This window comes from Vicia villosa, linkage group LG7, assembly GCF_029867415.1.
Source record: "Vicia villosa cultivar HV-30 ecotype Madison, WI linkage group LG7, Vvil1.0, whole genome shotgun sequence".
Classification (NCBI taxonomy): Eukaryota; Viridiplantae; Streptophyta; class Magnoliopsida; order Fabales; family Fabaceae; genus Vicia; species Vicia villosa.
Window position 1 is genome coordinate 91,604,781 of NC_081186.1, and position 17,865 is coordinate 91,622,645.

The following is a 17,865-nucleotide window of genomic DNA, read 5'->3' on the forward strand; positions in this document are numbered from 1 at the left end:
AAAGAGTAACAAACATCCATGAGTTTAGAGTAATTTACATACAAAATCAACAAAAGAGAAATAAAAAGAGAAGAGAAGAATAGGAACCAAACATTTCTTGGTTTGTCAACACCAATCGATGAGAAATTTGACCTCCAATCATCCATTTGCAAGCTCCAAATGTTGTTTCCAAGCCAAATATACCAAAAATTGAAGGTTAATGAGTTGGGGGTTCAAAAATACCCAAAACATAACCTAAAAAAAATGTGTTTTCTCCTATTTATGCAATTTTGGATCTGGTGTAGCGCGCAGGAGGGCGTTATGCGCGCTGACTGCTGTCTTGAAAAAAATCAGCTTTAGTGTTTTGGCTATAACATGAGAACCGTAACTCCGATTTGCGCCCAGTTCGAAGCGTTGGAAAACTTATTCAATTTTCTATCTAACAATGAAAAAATATCAACCAAATTGATGATTTATTTTTCTTTAATTTTGAGCTTTATTTATTGACGAGCTGGTTCCGTTGCTCAAAATCGCGTGTTTGAAGCCGTGTCTTCGACACGTTATTGCTCATGCTCCAAATACGTAAAATACCTACAAAAAGAACAAAAACTATCAAACAGTATTAAAGTATATGGTATACATATTTATACTCAAAACGGGGAATTATTCAATGAATATCAACAAAAGTCTCGATAAGTGCCACAAAACATATATACAAAATAAGTATATTTTGGCACTTAACTAACCCTGTTTTACATATTTACTTATCACAATGCATCTTTAACCGTCTTTTTTATTTTTACTAAGAGGGATAAGTACACTCTCTGTAGGAGGATATATTTTATATCTAACTCAGGGGTAGTTTAATCACTCCAAATATATCTATCTATTATTTCTTTTACCACCTCTTCTGAGAGACGTGTTATCGTCATTAAAAGGAGGTAGAATGTGGAACCTTATTTTGCAGGTAATATGCTCCAAACAAAAAGCATCAGATTTTGAAGATAACAACTATTACGATGACAACTACTACAATGATAACTACTACGATGACAACTATTATGATGACAACGCTGATGACAACTATGATAAGTCAAGCATGAACGAGTAAGAGGTTAAAGATGCAAACCAAGTATTATGGTTTGATGAACTTCACTATCCTCCAATGAGGAAAAATTAAATGGAAATAATCTTAAGCCTCATATCAAGAGATTTCAAGCATTGTCAATACAAAGAGTAGTATCTAGCAAAGGCTTGTAGAAAATGAGTAATCTTCTAATTTAGTAAGTTAGTGAACATATGTAAAGCAAATGAGATTTTTTGTAAAAACACAAGGCTAAAAGACACACACACAAACTTGTTTCAAAATGATTTATCAAAAGAAAATATCTTGAAAAACATCTAGAAGTTATATCAGATGAATTGGGAGCAGTCAAAATAGCCATGGGCGAAATTTTGACTTTTATAATCGGTTAGAGCATATGCCCAATCAATTAGAAATGCACAAATTTAAGGCCTAAGCTAGTTTGAATGCGCCTTGATTCTGTCCAACGACTATATATATTAGTCTTCCATTTTGAGAACTTACAAACGTATATTTGCACCATCTAATTGATTATCAATATGCTCTAATGGATTAGATAACGATAAAATAACTTGATTGAAAATTCCTTTTTTGAGAAAACCTCATGCCTATAAATAGAAACTCATTTTCTCATTCCAAACCATCCAGAATCGTGTTTTGACACTTGCATCTCTCACTCTCTCTTTCTAAATTTTTGTTTAACTTTCTCTCATTAAATGTTTTAGTCAAATACCTTTGTGATAAAAGTTCCTTTATGAGTGAGGATATATTTATAATTCTAGAAAGGGTTTAATATACTTCACCCCCTGCCAATATAGCGAGTTTCGGTTTGGCCCCCTTGAATGTTTTTTTTTACGAAACGCCCCTTATAAAACCCAAAACCTGGATTTACCAAACCCTTTTACCCTCTTTGCTGACTGGGCTTTAATGATGTGGCAAAATAAGACTTAATGAATGTATATGACCATGGTTTTTACCCTTTTATCCCTTATGTTCAATTAAAATATTAATTAAAATATTAGTTCTTCTTTTAGCATGCTTTTTATACTGTGATCCCATGAGCAAGGCTGCTATCACAGCCACAACAGAAAACATTTTTAAAGCTGCCAAATAAGACATAGTTGTTGTGTTAACCCTTCTGTTGATTTGTTCAATCATTTAGTTAAATGGGTTTTGGAAGAATTTTAATTCCAACAAGTAAATGAATGTGCCCTAAAATGCTCTTGAAAGCACGACAAGAATCTAAATGGTTGATTTTCTCACTGTTCTTGATAACCTGAAATGCTCGAATAAAATAAAAATATAGCTACACCATAGATGTATTGTATAAGGTATTAGCAATTTCACAAATATCCAAAAAAATTAGCGGACACTCTAAAATGTGGATAAGGTATTCTAGAATTAGAAATATAGAGAGATCCTCAATTTTCTGTCTAATCCAGCAATTTTTAAAATCAACAGCCATGAGACTATAGAATCAGATTATGGAGTTTTCTCCCCGTTACATATAGCAGTAAAAAAGAAGTTCCCAACAAGAAAAAGAGATCAGGTAGAAAGGAAAAGTAGAGAGGAGACATTACAAACACTTATGCAAAGCAAAAGAAAAAAGAAAGTGAAGTTCAAATTTACTCAATGAAGAATGAACAATAGAAATATCTGAAATCTTCAAAATTAATTCACAGGAATGGAGTGGTTAAATTTAAAACCCAGTTTGCGAAATACCTGAAAAATCGAAGATGGAATCCATTCAATATCATCTGCATTTCCTTCCATATTTATATACATGTCAGCTGTAAGAAGACTATCTCCTTCCTCTGTGAAAATCAGGCTCAAAGCATGTTGCCGACAGAATGTATCTTTCAACTTGTCAACTGAACCCACAAGTCGTCTTCTCCATTCCCGTTGTTCAGGATGGCGATTTTGCCTTTCCGAGGTTCTTCTACGGTTATCATCCTTGTAGGGATCTTGGTTTATGGAGGAGAGCTTCATGGCTGCACGTGGAAGCAGTTCATCAGCTAGTAATGAGGCATTAGCAAGCAATGCAATCTGCTGGGCTTCAGTCTCAGCCATTCGTACAATTACTTTAGGTTGAAGAAGTTCATACTTTCTGAAATTTCGAAGTACTTTCTTCTCTGGTGACTAGTCTTTCGTTGAAATTATATTTTGCAATCAAGTAAATTTTGTCTGCATGAAAACATTCTAAGAATAGCTGTCAGTAATGACGATGCTTACTTCTATTTATAGGCCTAATAATACATTATTACATTATGCAGTTAGACCTTATGATAACTTAAACTGTGTCAAATATGACTGCATACATATGGTTTGCCATGGGCAATATGTTCTTTTGGCTAACTAATTTCAACCGTCTACAAGACTTTAATTTCATGATTTTGACTGTTAGCTCTTGCATCTTTTTTCCTGTTGCAGGGCAATGACCAAAGGAAGGATTACGTTCATTTGTTGAACTCTACTCTCACTGCTACTGAGAGGACCATTTGCTGCATACTAGAGAACAACCAGAAGGAGGATGGGGTAGAGATACCAGAAGTCCTCAGGCCATTCATGAGTGGAAAGACTTTCCTGCCCTTCAAGAACCAACCGAATAACGAAGCCAAAGGGAAGAAATCGAAGGCTTAATTGCATTAATTTTAGTCTGAATGATATTTATGAAGAGCTTAGTTCAGAATTGTAGGTTATGACCACTATCATACTTTTCATCTTAAATGTTTTTCAACCACCTCCCCCCTTATCGTTGTATGCTTTGGATAGTAAATTATCTTCAGGAACATGCACAACATTGTGCAGAAAGGACCACATGTCATGTTTTATTGCCTCTGCTTCGGTTCCGGAAAGGATAATCAGAGGAGATTAGATGAACTGCTGAAGAAATTAACGAACACGCGTGGCCGATAGCAGGGAAGCCATTAATGGTGCTGAAGTTGCATGAAACGTAAACGGGTATGAAGAAAAAGTCAGCATCGTAAGGGTCAAAAGTTTGAGAATCGCTTGTTGATAAAGCTTTGTGGATAGCAACTTCAGAAGCAAATAAATGAGTTTTGCATTGTTGGTTTGTAAGCCAAACTGTGTTGTATTTTGGAGGAAGATGGTAGATGAATATTTTCAGGTTTTTTAATGTGTTATCATTAATGCTTTTAAATTCAATTAATTATTTATACAATCTATTTGCCACATCATCCAAAGTCAAAGCTTAGTCAGCAAATATGGTAAAAGGGTTTGGTAAATCCAAGTTTTGGGTTTTATAAGGGGCGTTTCGTAAAAAAAAACATTCAAGGGGGCCAAACCGAAACTCGCTATATTGGCGGGGGGTGAAGTATATTAAACCCTTCTAGAAATGGTAGAATTGTAAAATTCACCAAGGGAATCATTTGTATACACCTTGGTGGAATACTGTCCATTTAGGGATTCATTTGGGTTATAAGCTCATCCTATAAAAAACTTATATTTGGAGATTGTATGATTAGTCTTAGGTTTGGTTGAAGATTAGCCGATATTAAAATCTTTATAGGTTCTTGGTAAGTCAGGTTAAAACCAAGATTGGTTGAAGCTCAACTCAATATTAAAAGCTTCAAAGGTTCAAGATTATCCCGATTAAAAGCTCATAGGTTTTTGGTTAGCCTGGTTAAAACCAAGGTATTGAGCTCATATTTTTTAGAGCTTGGAGACTAACCGCTCTAAGGTCCGTGTTTGTAGAGAGAAGAATAACCACTTCAATCCACCGTTGGGAAAAAAGATTGACCGCTTCAGTATCAACAATATATTGAAGGAGACACTAACACCCACATATATCGTCTTGTGACATTTGAGTGAAGATTAACAAGCATTTCCTTGTATAAAGGAGTTCGTGAGTCTTTCCTACTAAAAGCTCTCAACTGTTATTGGAAACTCTCAAAATCAATTCTTAGGGAGGGGAGTATGTCCTTTTGGTTTGACCAAACCTGTATAATTCTTGGTGTTCATCTTCTCCCTTAACTTCTATTTCCGCATTTATTTTACCCGCTGCTTAGTTTTTGAAAATGATTTTAAACTCTTATTTTACTTCCCAAAAGTTTTCAAAACATAGTTTTTCCAAACCATACAATTCACTCTTTATATGTTTGAAGTATCAAGTCAAACAAATTTTGTGTTGCAGATAATTTTTCTAGCATCCAAAGATGAAAGGCAACACAAAAATTTGTTTAAAACACATTGTTCTATCAAGAACAAGGTGTATAATCTGATTGTGAATAATGGCACCATAGAGAATCTAGTGCCACAGAAATTGGTATGTTATTTGAAGTTTTCCATAGAACCCCATGAGAAGCCATACACCCATAGCTGGGTAAGCAAGGGCTCCCAAGTTTGAGTAACACTAGCGTGCATAGTTTCTTTATCCATTGAAAAATATTTTAGAGAAGAGGTACTTTGTGATGTTCTTGATATTGATGTTTGTCATATTTTACTTGGTAGACCATGGGAGTTTGATAATTATATCACTTATCGAGGAAGAGATAACATGATGATGTTTACACGGGGCACACATAAAATTGCTATGGCTCCTGTTTTGTACTTTAATAAGAATTCAGGAGAAAAGAAGTCTACTTTCTTGGTGATGACAGAAAGTGAAAAGGAACTTGATGAGGCTGTTAAAGAAACTGATTTTTTTCGTCAAGTGGTGAGTAAAGGGCTGACGAGTGTTGTAAAGGAGGAAATAATAATTTCAGAAGAAGTAAAAATCCTCGAGATAAATGCCAGAAAGTTAAATCTTTTAATCCGGGAGACAATTTGATTGTGTTTTTGCGTAAGGAGATGTTTCTAGTTAGCACTTACGACAAACTGCAGCTACACAAGTATGGTCCGTTCACAGTGATCTGAAAGATCAATGATAATGCTTATGTGACAGCTCTATCAAATTTCATGAATATATCTAATACTTTCAAAGTTGGTGACATTCATGAATATCAAATAAACGAGGCTCTTTATCAAGAAGAGAAATCAAGACCGAGTTCTTCAGAGGTGGAGGAGATTAATGCAGGAAGGTTTTTTAAGCCATTATAGTTTGTTTTAGGCCCAAAAACAACATTTTAATATTTTCCGCAATTTTCTATTTTATTTATGTTTTGGAGTAATAGTCCATTAGAGTTTCTTTTTTCTATTTATTTCTGTTTTGGATTAAAAGCTCGTTAAAATTTATTTACTTCTGTGTTTTAATACTTTTGGCGTGAGTCAAAGATCATCTTTAAATGTAATAAAATTATTAGTTTATACGGTTTGATTAATTATAGATATTAAAAAAACATTAATTTCTTGTTTAATGTTTTTTTAAACAATTTTTCCTTAATAAATATTCATAAATTACTATTTTTTTGTTGTAAAAACATTACAATGAGAATACTTTTGAGTGAACCAAGCGGTTGAGCTCCATTGGCAAGGAGCCCCGTCCAAGGACGTACTCGGGGAATACCGAGTTCGATTCCCAGGCGGAACAATCTTGCTTGGCCAGTGTGCATGCCTCTCCACACGAGCCGGATTAGTGGCCCACCTGTGGTGGGTCGACACCGGTGCAAATAGCAAAAAAAAAAGAATACTTTTGAGTGATCTCTGAATAGATATTCAAATATACTATGTGAATTATATATAGTTTATATACATCATTTTTTCAATAAATTTAAAAAATAATTTTTTTATTATAATAAAAACTAGAGGTAGTAATATTAGATAAGCAACCATGAGTTAGTATGAGTGAAAAGTGACTAAGGTGATACATTAAGCAAGTAACGTGAGATTGGATTGAATGCAACTATGCAAGTTTGGATGTATGTTACCACATTTTTTCTCGAGTCCCATTGCAAATTTGGGCGTGGTTTTCTTAAACTCCAAATTTTAACTTCTTGTTAGATGTGCGTCCGTTTCTTTTTATTTATGAGAACCTCTATACAACTATAATTAACCCTAATGCACATCTCATAAATGAACAACTAAATCACTTTAAAAAACTCTAATGGACATATATATGGTTTTTTTTGTGCGCTATGTGTTTGGAAATATTAGTAATACTCTAAATCTATTGTTAGTAGGATCTTTATTAATATTATATAAAAAAAACTTTACCTTAAAAATAAATTTTAAAGAAAAAGTTACCTTGGTAAAGCCATATATATATTTTTTTCCTTTCAAAAATTACATATCATTTGTGCACTATGTCACTATATAAAAAAAAAAACACATTTCACTTCAATTGCAAAAAAAGTTTTACACTTCATTCTTTGGTTGATGTTGCACCTAAAGATAAATTGTACTACATATGTATTTGAAAACCAACGGTTATAATTACATATTTTATAGATAACACACAACTTTACCTCTCAATTTTACATTTGTTTTTTGCAAAATTTTCTCAAGATAATATGATACATTGAAATAAAACATATTCATTATATTGTTTATTTATTAGTTAAAGGTAATTTAAGTTTCATGTGAATTACTAATATTTTTAGTGGATTAATATTTTAAGTGTTGATATTCAATAAATAGACATAACAAATTTGTTTAAGGACGACAAAAATACTCAATAAACACGCTCATATTTATCTTTGGTTTTGACGAGAAACCAAAGTAAAAAAAAATTTTAACTAATAAAATAGACACTTTTTCCCTCGGTTTCTAAATCTACCGAGATAATAGATTACTTCTATTTCTAAAAAAAAAAATGGTGAATGAACAAAAATTAAAAGTAACATGTATTATTTTCTTTTTCAATTTTCTTACCATTCAACAATTTCTTTGTTGCTTTAATCATACAAAGGATTATATTTATTCAGATGATTAAGAATAAATTTCTCAATGTTTACAATCGAAGAAAGTAAAAAATATATTATAGAATGTTTTTTTATTGACAATATTGAAAATTTATTCCAAAATAAACAATGTTTTCTTTTCCAATCAACATTGGCAAGAGGTGGAAACGATGACAACAACAACACCATTATGTGAGATAGATAGCAAGGACAAAACAATGAGTTGTTAAAGGTTGGTGTAAGAAGAAGAACAACACATAACCAATTTTTTCTGTCTTGCAATCCATCTCAAAGAATGATATTTATGAGTATGAGACGAATGAATATGTGAGTTAGGTTTAGGGTAAAACTTAGTAAGAGAATTATTTTATACTAAAATCTGAATATGATACCTAGTTATTTGCGAAACCGATTGAATAGAATATTTATTAATTAAATAAAATCTTAAATAAAAGAAAGACATTATTTTTATAGAAATAAAAAAAAAAACTATAATTGCTGGAATTCAAAGTATGTATTATAAATTATTTACCCCTTATTTTTTTGGCAAAAAAAATAATGTAATACGTATAAGAATTATATCTCGCTTTTTGCTTTTTGTTGGGTGAGGTGTAAGAGTGATCCTAAAATATAATATTTATAGTTGTGTGTCCTTTAAAATATTAATAATACTCTAAATGTACTCCGTTAGTAGCATCTTTATTAAATATTTTATTAAATACTTATAAAGAATTTGTTAAAAAAGATAAATTTTTTTGACATCAAGTGGTTTCGACCCTCTTTCAATCGCATTTGAGGAGAATTGAACTGCAATCCTTTCTACTTAATTAGTCCCACACTAATTATCATTAAACCAATTAACGATTAACTATCAAACTAATTTTATATATAAAGCAATGCATTTTTTGATAAAAAATATTTTATAATAAACTTACTTTATAATAAACTTATTTAAAATATTTATTAAGTCAACATTAACTTGATTGTTTCATTGAGTAAAAAAAAACTTAATTGTTTAATAATTATATAAATAATATGTTATTGATAAATAAATAAATATACGATATTATTTTTATTACTATGATTTTTTTTGTGTCTATCTTGACTGCATTGATTGAAATTGCAATAAATAATATTAAATTTTTTCTCTTTTGACTGAAAATATAATTGTTTGAAAAGAATTTTTTTTTTCATAAAAAATACTATTTTCTTAAAGTGAAATCTCATTTATTTTTTAAATATTTTTGTTAACGAATATACAAATATTTGTTACTAAATACATGCACTGCCATCCAATTATATATGATTGTTAAGTTATTTATTATATTAATTTATTCAACATTTTAAAAAATGTCTATATATTGAAATATGCTTAGATTAAATATATATCTCTAGGTGAAAATATATATTTTTCTTCTAATTCACTCAATAAAATACTCTAAAATTATTTAATTTACACGCTTAAATCAATGGGTAGTTCTTAAAATGTGATATCCATATTTACATTATGAGCCCCTCTTTTTGTCTTTTAAAAATATATTTTTTCTTTATATTTTTAAAAATATATATTAAAATATTAAAAAAATTAAGATAATTTTTTATAAATGATCAAGTAACATAAATATATAATATTGAAAATAAAAATATAGAAAATTATAAATTATTTAAAAAGAAGTATTTAAAATTAATTTTTATAAAAAATTATTCAAAATAGCTCTAAATTTAAGTAATTTTTTAAAATTTTGATATTCAAAAAACGTTATAGTAAAAATATGAAATAGCTAAAATAACATTTAAAAAACTATTTAAACTAATATTTCATTTGAAGTTTTTTAAAAAAATCACTGTAAATATTTTTAGACAAAAATATATTACCCTATAAAAATTATTTTTAAAATAATTATAAACAAATAGAACCTATACAAAATGATCATTAATATTAATACAATTTTAATAAATAATAGTACCATTTTTCCCATTTTTAATTTCCAGCTTTATAAAAAAAAGTCAAACAAAAAATATTTAATTCCATCAATTTTCTTTATATCTCATTTTTTTCCTCCGTTTTTTCCGTGCTTTATTTTTAAAAAATTCATAATGGTATAATTACTAGAGTTTTGTCATCTATCACCCACACCTTTAATAAAACCATAGTATAAAAACACACCTCTACTTTGATCAAAAATCATTCTCCATTTTTCCATCACCCACAATTTTATTTCTTCTTCTAGTTTTGTTGACAGTTCCTTCCCTACTACCCTCAAATCAGTAAGTGATTCCTCTTATAATCCTTCTTGTTTACTTTAAAATAGTTTCAATATTCATGTGATTTAATTAATTAACAAGTTGTTTTTTAGATGATGAAATCAAAGAGTTCTTATTTGTTATCTTGATAAATTTTATTTTATTTTGAATGTTGTCTCCTCAGGTGTTTTATGGAAAGTTGCTGCTAAAGTTGCACACTAAAGTAAGAATTATACATATTTTATTGCAATTTATTTTATCAGTTATACATCAGATGCATGATATATTTGTGCATTTTATAAATTTTGTATGTTAATAATAATAATATACTGTAATTCAAATTTTCTTTTCTTTTTTTCATAATATTTTCGAATAAATAATTGCTTATACATAATTTTGCTCCATATTTTTTTTAGGTTTTATTTAAATTCTAAATTTAAAAAAAAATTATGCATAAATAAATTATTTAAATTCAATGTTGAAAGTTATACCAATTTATATTATTATAGGATGAATGCAAATACAACAAAGACATAAGCCCTAATTTTCTTGAATATAATTTTTTACCATATTCTTAGATATCTTAATTATTTAAACCATGTTGAATAAATTAATAGGTAAAGAACTCTTCACGTAGATTATATATTTTTGGATAAATTGCATTGAATGGGATAACTTAATTACTACTTCTAAAAGATTTTTTTAAGGATCTTATAATCTATTTTAGTGTTAATAGTTATGATGAAGAGAACTAATTCAATTAATCTTCCATTAATATATGTAGTTTATAGATTATATCAGACTACTTATTTATGTGGTGTATACATCTATTAAATTGTTAGAATATTATAAGTATTTCATATTTGATAAATATATTTTATGAATATTATAAATAAATATATAATGAATGTAATTGTTCTTACATTTTATTTGATGTTATTGTAGAAAGAAAAGTAGTCATGATCAATTTATCAAAGGAAAATGATGACGCAGATAGTAGAAAAGATAAATCTGATGCTAATTCAAAAAATAAGAAAGTTTCATATTCAAATGGTAGTAAGACTAAACAAAGGGGTCGGCCAAGAAAATATCCAGAGCCAGGTGAAGAAGATTCAAGATGCATTATACTCGACGATTCTAAAATAAGGGAAAGAAATCCAAATCAGCCTGCTAATATGACTAAACATAAAGAAACAAATGTGTCATTAGTTTCTCCCATATTTCACCCACAACATGAAAATCAAAGACATGAAAGGGATTTAATGTCAACGTTATACCCAGGGATGGAATTCACTGGGGTTATTGATGGAGTAATTCCTGGAGGACACTTGCTCACAATAAGAGTAGGAAATGGTCATAGTTTTCGAGGTAAAGCTTTTTTCTCCTCTCATATACCTGCACAAGTTGAAGCAGATTCTTATGTGAATGTTCCTTGGGCAAATCTCACTAATGTCAATCATACTCAAAAGAATCATAATCAAAATTTGAATCAAGAGAAGGAGAAAGATCATCTAGAAAACACATGGAATCAAGAATCATCTAGAAGTTTTGACTTTACCAAAACTTCTCTTGAATTTGAAATAGATGACGAGTTACATTCTGATTACTCAGACATTGAGATGCCGCCTTCACCTGAACCTCATGTTCCTGATCCCTTACTTGTCACAATTAAATTTGTGCCTGTTGTGCTTAAACAAGTTAATCCATTAACTGGGGAGGAAATTGATCAAACAAAATCTCTTGATAAAGGAAAATGTATAGCTAAAGATTATTATGATCCAAATCCAAAAGTTTATAGAATTGGCATAGATCCTTTTTTACCAAGAAAATTTCCATCTCCAGCCATCTGTATAAGTCCACCTTCTGAAGATGTAAGAAAAAGAAATTTTCCTGCTCAACTTTTAGTCGCTGAACAAAATGTAAGACTCTCTCAACCAGGTACATATTCATCAAATTTTGATTAAAATATTAAAATTAAATTCCATGAACATTATGCAAGAGCTGACTAAACATGTGTACAGGTTCATCATCACTTAATCGAAACAAAAGACAACATGCGTTGTTCAAGAATAATGAAAAGGTTGGGCAATGCCAACCATCTAGCATAAGAAAAAGAAATGTCTCTACTGAAATTTTAGACACTGAACAATATGCAAGACTTTTTCAGCCAGGTACATATTCATCATCTCTTAATAAAAATATTAAAATTACAGTTCGTGAATATTATGCAGGAGCTGACTAAAAATGTGTGCAGGTTCGTCATTACTTAATCGAAACATAAGCCAGCATGCGTTGTTCAAGAATAATGAAAAGGTTGGGCAATGTCATCCAGCTAGCATAAGAAAAAGAAATGTTTCTACTGAAATTTTAGACAATGAACACTCACTACACCAAAATTGATATTTTGTATCGCTTAATTTAATAGCACTTTTAAAGAAAGTGCTATTAAAAACGAAAAAACACATCTATAATAGCACTTTATTGTCGGTCGCTATTATAAAATACAAACAATGTGATTTTGATAGCACTTTATGAAAAAACGCTATTATTAAACTTCAGTAAGACAGCGCTTTCAACAAAACCCTATTAATACTATACACTAAGATAGCACTTTTATCGAATCGCTATTAATATTGTTCATTAAGATAGCACTTTTAGGAAACACTATTATTGTACTATCCTATATTAGCGCTTATACAAAAGTGCTATTGTTTTCTTAATATATAATTAATAATTAATAAAATAAATAAATAAGAAAAGGAAAAATATTTCGTTTCCCCCCACTAATTTCGGTTCCCTCCCTATTTTTTTAAAACTTTCTTGAAACAAAATTAAAAAATTTAAAACATAAAAGAAAAAATAAAATAAAATAAAAAAAAAACAAAACAGAAGGTCGTGAAAATCAAAATCCCATTGAAAATTTTCTCCAAACTAAACCATCTTCTTTTCAGTTTACAACTATTGATTATCACCAAATCGCCTTCAAATCAGTTTCATTCAAATCACCTTCTCAAATTAATTTCATCTTAGGGCTTCAACTCATCTTCTCAAATCAATTTCATCTTAGGGCTTCAAATCATCTTCTGAAAAAGATTTAGGGTTTCAGCTCGTGAGTAGCCCAGAGCGAACAAAGGAACATAGCACTTTCATTGAACGCAACTTTCAGCTTGTGATTCGGTATTGGATTCGCCTATTTTAGAAGGTAAATATTACTGATAAGTCAATTTTGATGTTTTCAATGCTTATGATTAGCAATAGATTATTGTTTATGATTCGGTGCTTCGATTTGACATTTCAATTCAAAGTTTCGATTCAGTGTTTTGATTTGGTATTTCCATTCGGCGTTTTGATTTAGTATTTTGATTCGGCATTTCGGTTCAGCACTTGAACTATTTCTGTCATGTTTTTTGTGTTTAGTGATGTATAAATTTTCATATAGGAAGTAGACAATTCAGTAATTTGATCAGTTTTCTATTATAGGTTGATGTATACGTTATTTCTATAAGCATGCGAAAATAGAGAAGAAACCTGATGAAGACTTGTTCTGCCTATTACCATTCCCCATGATGATAAATAGCTAATGCTTTTTTGCTATAAGTCACTGTCTTGGTTTTCAAATGACAATGTAATATCACCTATTTATTTATAAAAGAAACTGTGAAAATAAGAATTTGATAAAGTAGTGGTAAAGATAACGTAAATGGTTCAAATCAATCTGAGTTGGAAGGTTGTAACAACTTTGATAGGCACTTTTTCTGTCGTCCGCTAGTTTCGTACATGAACCTTTTATAAGTGAAGGTTTTCTACCAATAGAACACTATATGTTGGTTCTTCTTTTGTACTTTTCTTCCTTTGGACAGATTCACGTTACTTATTATTATTTGACACTTTTCCTACTTCTAAATCATCCACCTAAATTATGTATCCACCTAATGAGACCTTTGGCTAAAGTGTGTTTACCTTTGAAATCCTAACTCATAGTGAGATAACAATGACAAAATACTCATTGTCAAAATGACAGGGACTGCTTTCTACATCTATTGGTAACTCCTCTTCTCAACTTTAATTTTTCCATAACATGTTCATTTGTTAGAATATCAACATTAAAATTTATGTTGTTAATTTTTGTTAGAATATGATTGGGATTGCTTTCAATGGTTATACTTATGAGATCTTAGTTTACCTTTTCAATGTTTTTAGTTTATAGTTTCTCCTTACAGACTGTTATATCTTTAGGCTTATTAAAATATTTTATTTACTATATCAATTTTCTATACATAGTTTATGTTAGGGTATAGAATCATGGCTAATCATGTTAATTAAATTAGTTATTATATTATTATACTTTATTGTGCACATCTAAGAATAAGTATGGAGCAGGGTACTATGATATATCAGATGATTTTCCTGCATGTTCTTGTCTTCTTGGAAATATATTAGAAACTGTTGGAGTTGCTTTGTCTCAACCTCGTTCAATATGGTAAGCTTATTAATCCTACAATATGCCATTTGTTGTCAATATTTTATATTTGATATCCTTCCTGTATCTCCCTTTATAATTTCTCATGGATTAAGTCAAAGGCTGATGTCATGGTGAATATATGTGCAAACAAATATATTATCTAGATTTAATTCATCTGAGAATGAGCTAGATGGTATGGAGGTTGTAGTTGTTTGTGCACTTTGTGGGTTTTTATATTTTAACTTCAATATTTTGCCACTTGAAAGGATTATGGTTGTGCTTGCCTATAGACACTAACAAAAATTCGCTGTTTAGATACGGTTATATAGCCACGGTTAAGTGGTTGTAGTTATTTTTTTTGTTCGCAACAATTTATCCGTAGCCAACTTAACAATTTCAAAAAAAAAAAAGAAAAATTATGTTGTTTTTTCACGGTTATTTACTCCACGGTTAAAGACGGTGGTTAAATTCTTTTATGTTTCTATTGTAGCTACTCCAATAAAGTTATAGTTTGATGAATTTGCTATTGCTTATCTCTTCCAAGAGAATATTCTAACATTGTTGTTAAGTAAGTGTTTTTTTTTAATCTTTTCAGTTTTCCGAACGTGAGTATTTATATCTAGGTAGTATTTGGTTCTTTTAATAAAAAAATTGATTGAATGTTTAGATGACCCCTTTTCTTTTTTGTTGAATGTTTTGTTCTTAAAAACAGACAGTGTTTGATCCTTTTAAAGTAATGATGTTTGTTTAACTCATCCTCTGTAGGTCTGAGATAAAATTAATGTTGCAGAATATAGACTTTGTGGGTTATATAAAAGTGCTCAAGACCAAAATATTGAAGAAAGATTAGCAAAATCTTACTAAACATTTATGGTCCGTATTGTGTATGAACTTGATAGGATACCTCTCTTAAAAGGTATGAACATTGTAATAGATTAAGTGTTCTTTCTAGTTATGAAGCATTGTCCTTATTTTTATTCATCAATAAACAAACAGTGTGTTAATTTTTTGTTAATATCAAGTTATAGATATTTTGTTAATATGAATTTTTTGTTGCTGCCATTTTTTGTTCTGTCATATTATTTGTTATTGTGAAAGATAATTTTGAAATTCAAAATGTTGAGGACCAGAACTTGAAAGTAAAGAAAAATTATTTGGTTATAGTTCCTTTCGGTGCATTTGAATGAGACTATGAATCATGATGTTCTTACTTGTAGACATCCTTCTAGATCCTTCTAGCATTATTATGAGATTATTCACAAGTGATTTATTGTTTGAGACTATTCATATCACTGACACTTATTCATCACTTCTATCGTACTTACAATTAATGTTTTCATTGGTGCATAAGAGTCTATGAACACAGCGGAAGCACAAAGTGTTGAGATGCAAGTGAAGGGCAACCATGCACTAGGTATCTGCTACTTCTTTCTACTTGTGGTAAATGACTTTGATTTTCTCTCGATCTGCCTGGTATTGTACATGGCATCTCATAGATGTAATATTATTTTAACGGTCCATAATTGATGGTTTTTTATATTATTTATTTCACTAACAAGTGATCAAATTTCAGGTACTCAAATTAAATAATTTGTTTCTTTATACCCACTTTATCTTAATGTAAAAATACTTTTTATGGCAGGGACTAAGAAAATCAAAGAATTGCCTTGGAAACTTCAACAAATTCATCTTTGAAAAAGGAAAATGAACTCCATATGAAAATTACGAAGCTTGAGACCAACATGAAGGAATGAAGTTGGAATAGGTATGTTTCTGTATTTCTTTGGAAGTGATTTTCAAATAGACTAAAATGTGTTTTCTTAAGAGCTTATTGAAAAATAGAAGGTAAATGATAAGAGTAGTATACTCTTGCATAAATATTTTGTGCAATATAGCTCACTTCTACATGATGTGATTGATAACTTATTTTATTATAGTTAAATATTGTTATATAAATTGTCTATAATTTGTAATTTTGTAATATAGATTGGATTCATATGGCGTCGAAATATCAATAGTGGTTTGTAGTTACTATCTGAAGACCTTCTTGTGCAGGTGAGTTATGGAATCATGTAGCTAACTAAATTGGAGACTTATTAAGTTTGGTAGATTTTGTTGGTTTCCAATATCTGTTGGAGTTCAGGAAGGAACCAAATGGTTTGGTTTCTAAAATTATAAATGGCTTGCTATCTGTTCTAGTTTTTGGTAGAAATGGAATGCGATTTTCTTAAAAGCTGGATTGAGGGAGGCGAAACAAGCGCTAATTTATATCAAGACTTTGTCTTGGTCTTGTTTTGTATCTTTTCATAGTCACGATTTTGAGTGGTGTTGTAATCAGATTTCTTGTTTCCAAAGAGTTTATCTTGCTTGTAAGGGTTGAGTACCCCCTTTACTTTATGAATATATTTTGATTCTAACAAAGTTGTATTTTAGTTTTTTTTTTTGTAGTTTGTTGAAAATAACTTATACAAATGTAAATTATTTTTGGGCTTACTACTTAAGTCTAAATATAGAAATGTATAAATAATTTGGTATATTTAGAAGGTAATGTCTCTATTCTAGATTTTTTTTCTTTTTTTAAAAAAGTTTAGCCACGGTTAATAATTTAAATTTAAATATTTTTGAAAGATTTAACTACAGGAGAGGCGTGGCTAAATTATTTGTTAACCGTGGTAACATATTGTTACCACGGTATCAATAACGGTGGTTAAGATATTGGTATTGAATTGAATGTAGCTTTTTGATATTTGCACACCAAAAGAATGATTTGTGTAAAGAAAATAATATAAAATGTACTACAATAGCATTTTGAAAAGAGTGCTATTAATGAAACATCCTATAATAGCATTTTTAAGAGAAAGTGCTATCAAATATGTGTCATATATTAGCGCTTTCTTTGAAAGTGCTATTAAACATGTGACATATATTAGCGCTTTGTGCAAAAGTGCTATCAAACATGTGTCCTATAATAGCGCTTGATTTGGAAGTGCTATCAAAAGCAAATCAAAAAATGTGCAAAATGTTCACTTCAATAGCGCTTAAGCAAAAACGCTATTAAAAAATAGTACTTTAATAGCGCTTTTAAAGTGCTATTAAATAAAGAATGTTTACAATAGCGGCGCGGTTAATAGCACTTTTAAGTGCTATCAAAAACAAAAAAAAGCGCTATTAAATAGCTTATTTGGTGTAGTGACTATGCAAGACTTTTTCAGTCCGGTACATATTCATTATCTCTTTTTCAAAATATTAAAATTTAAGTCCATGAATATTATGCAAGAGCTGACTAAACATGTGTATAG

At 29.8% G+C, this 17,865-nt stretch overlaps 1 long non-coding RNA gene across 6 annotated transcripts; it reads left to right on the top strand.

The window, feature by feature from the left end:
* The first annotated feature begins 13,005 nt into the window (after window positions 1-13,005).
* On the top strand, window positions 13,006-17,297 carry LOC131615810 (uncharacterized). Of its 6 annotated transcripts, none has more exons than XR_009287954.1 (6): window positions 13,006-13,306; window positions 13,585-14,584; window positions 15,332-15,482; window positions 15,918-15,980; window positions 16,209-16,331; window positions 16,622-17,297. It is a non-coding gene; the product is annotated as an uncharacterized LOC131615810 (long non-coding RNA). The 6 variants fall into 6 exon arrangements; XR_009287958.1 differs by having other exon boundaries at window positions 14,126-14,584; window positions 16,622-17,295; XR_009287955.1 differs by having other exon boundaries at window positions 13,006-14,147; window positions 14,485-14,584; window positions 16,622-17,290.
* Window positions 17,298-17,865: the final 568 nt, after the last annotated feature.